The sequence below is a fragment of the Arachis duranensis genome, chromosome 7 (genome assembly GCF_000817695.3).
Source record: "Arachis duranensis cultivar V14167 chromosome 7, aradu.V14167.gnm2.J7QH, whole genome shotgun sequence".
NCBI lineage: Eukaryota > Viridiplantae > Streptophyta > Magnoliopsida > Fabales > Fabaceae > Arachis > Arachis duranensis.
The window spans coordinates 75,299,649-75,302,974 of NC_029778.3; the positions used below are offsets into that span (position 1 = coordinate 75,299,649).

The 3,326-nt window shown below is 36.6% G+C and overlaps 1 long non-coding RNA gene across 2 annotated transcripts; it reads left to right on the forward strand.

Moving 5' to 3' along the window:
• The first annotated feature begins 582 nt into the window (after positions 1–582).
• Positions 583–3,069, forward strand: LOC110274210 (uncharacterized). 2 transcript variants are annotated; one of them, XR_008001339.1, is made up of 3 exons: positions 583–729; positions 821–1,100; positions 2,803–3,069. It is a non-coding gene; the product is annotated as an uncharacterized LOC110274210 (long non-coding RNA). The 2 variants fall into 2 exon arrangements; XR_008001340.1 differs by lacking the exon at positions 2,803–3,069 and having other exon boundaries at positions 821–875; positions 963–2,780.
• Positions 3,070–3,326: the final 257 nt, after the last annotated feature.

The window sequence follows — 3,326 nt, forward strand, 5'->3', positions numbered from 1 at the left end:
TAGCTTTTAAAGTTGATTGGACCTAATGGGAGATTCTTATTTCACTGCACAATATCGTTGCGAGCAACATTCTCCTTCCTAGTCTTTATAATTTGGTTGCAGTTCTAAACTTTTCTCCAAATGGCATCTATAGGAGGCTTCGTTGCCTGCTTCCAATTGATAGACCTAGGTGATAACTTCATCTAAAATTTCTAATAAAAGGCATCTGCAAAAAACTAAATGAAAAAATAAATGGAAAATGAATACAGAAAAGTAAAAGAGGTATCTCACTGCATTGACAAACGGGTTGTAATCCTCTTCTGTATGATATTTGTAAATTCTGTTAAATTAGTAAATAAATAGTTAATAAATTAATTTTTAATAAAAAATAAAAAATATGAATATTATATTAAATTAGGATAGAGCTCATTAAAACGAGAATTTTGACACTAATTTTAAAGAATTCAATCCAAGATTAGACCGAATAGATCGAACCGGTTGAACCGGATCCAAATCGGGCCCGTGAGCCCAACCAGCCCAACACTTAAATGAGCCAAGGCCCTTCTTCCGCCCCACTTCAGCAAGAACACGCTGAAAGCAATAAACAGGGGAGAAGAAGAAAAGAATCCCTAACCCCTTACGTTACTTTAAATCACTGCATCTCTTCCGTCCGAGCTCCGATCGCCGTACCGTTTGTGACCACGCGACCACCGCGCTGAGCTCTACAATTTTACCAGAATAATTTCATAGGTAAACCATTTAATTACTCTCAGTCTCTCCTTCCCCCAATTTTCAAAAATTATGTAGTGGTGTTGAATTTCTTTACTTTTTGATGTATTAGGATTCAATTAGTTTGGGAAAAACGTTCACTCTTGCTTATATGAAGCTTGGGTAAGGTGAGGATACCATAAGTTCTATTTAATTTTCTAAATTTGTGCTTTGGGTATTAAATTGTGTGTATATGTGTCATGAATGTGTAATAGGTTGTGAATAAATAATTGGAGCTTGAAATTGGGGATATTGGAACTTGGAGGAAGCTGAGCACTAGTGTTTATTGAACTTTTGTGGGGCTGTGTTTGTTTTGGTGAGTTGCTTTGGACAATACGTAGAAACTGGCCGAGGTATGGTTTAGGTTTCTTGCATTTAATATATAATGTTCTGTGAAAATTTAGGCTAGATGACAACAGGATAAACTGGAACGCATGGAAATGTACAATGCTTAGTATCCTTGATATTTATAATGTGAGTTGGTTATGTGATAGTGATTGTTGCTAAATTGATATTAGTGTGGAAAATGATTGAGTTGGTGGTGATATGGTTATACATATATTGAGTGAGTGCATGATGAAATTGTTGAAATGTGAGATTGTGTAATGTTAATGTACGATGGATGATAAAATGGTGTAAAGTTGTGTTGTTGGTATATTGTACATATAGGGACTAAATTCAGGTGTGAAATGGCTGATATGGGAATGATAGGTTAATGAAATAATGGTATAAGGGTTGGTGAAAAGTTGGTTTTTTTTCGAACTTCGCCGAGCTATAACTTGGCCTCCAAATCTCCAAATGGTTTCAAACTTAGCTTGTTTTGATAAAAAAATTGGGTTCGTGAAGTTTATGCCATTTGAAGAACCCACGAAAAATGATTTAAAATGATTAAGTTATGTACGTCAGAAGTTTTTGTTTGGGATAGGTAAATTCTGCAGCTTTCTACTTAATCATATTTTTAGAAAATGTACGTCCACACATACGCGTGGTCCACACGTACGCGTGGCATGGAATTTTTGAATGAGCTCCTTATAAGCGTACGCGTAATGGGCCAGCATGCATGTCTACGCGTACGCATGATATGGGGTGCGCGCGCGAGCTGTCTTTTTATGCTCCCACACGTACGCGTGAGCCATGTGTACGCATGGCCCCTATTCCGGCAAATATGATTTTCTGAGTTTTAAACCTTATTTCAAACTTTTAAACCTCTTTTTTCATTCTTCTAGTCATAAATAATAGTATTAAGTTTGATAATCAAGTGAAGTTAGGAAATGGGGATAACTTGGAGGTGAAGTAAAGCTGAAAAAGTGATGAATTGATTATGAAATGTTATGAATGATTATGTATGATACTTGGCTTGAATAATCAAATGATCTGAGATACGAGATTCGCTAGGTAAAGTACCATTGCATGCCACCACGTGTACCAGGTCGAAACTCGATACTCTGTTGAACCTATATCGTAAAGGTGGCCGGGCATGTGTAAATTCCTGGGAATGGTACCCCCATTGAGCAATTGATATTTATATATAAGAGAAAAAGCTATGCATAGACTCTTGGGGATGCGCGACGAAGGACAGTCCAAAGGTTTAGCAAACCGGACTTGTCGGGTTGGCTTGATAATCGACAGATGAAACTCATCAGCCATAAGACAGGCATGCATCATGTGCATATTACTTGAATTACTTGTTTGTGCATTAACTGGGTGTGCCTAAATGTACTTGTGATGTTAACTGTATATTTGTTACCTGCAGTACTTGTAACTTTCTTGTTCTTACCTTTATCTGCTTGTTTGTCTGTGATATGTTGTCGGAGATGGAGGTATGGAAGAAAGGCGGTAAGACTTAGATTCAAGGTTAAGTTAAGTTAGACTTAGATACTCTTAGAAAACCACATTTTATGGTTTCTGTTTAATACTTTAAGCTTTATAATCTAAGTGTCGGCATTCTAGGATTGCCTCTAGCATTCCCAGGACCTTATATCTTATATGTGTGACACCTTTACCATGCTGAGAACCTCTGATTCTCACCCCATACTGTGTTGTTGTTTTTTTCAGATACAAGTCAAAAGGCACCTCGTTAGGCATCTGGACTTCTGAAGCGAAGTAGTTGTCGGGTTACTTTTGTTGTATAGTTATGTATATATATGTACTTAGTTTTCTCTCCGCATGACTTATTCCTTTTGACCCTCTTAGAGGCTTATGGAGAGACAGGATTTTGTTTATATAAATTTGGGTTTTGGATATGTATATATATGTGTAAATATTCTCCGGCCAGCCTTAACTTCACGGGCTGAGTTAGGAGCTGGTTATTTTGTATCTTTGGCACTCTATCCTTACTTTTGTTATCTTATACTTGATAGCTATAGTTTTCTTAATACGCAAGTTAACTCATTTTCTGAGCATTGCACTTATATTTTGCGATTTTTATTTCACCTGTTCTTCAAGGCTCCTAGTTTATTATATTCTTTCTGTTATTATATGTACACATTTTAATTTAGAGGTGATAATACCATACCACCTCTGTTTTATGGCTTAAGCGGAAAGCTCCATGTGGTAGGGTGTTACAATATTTAAGGATG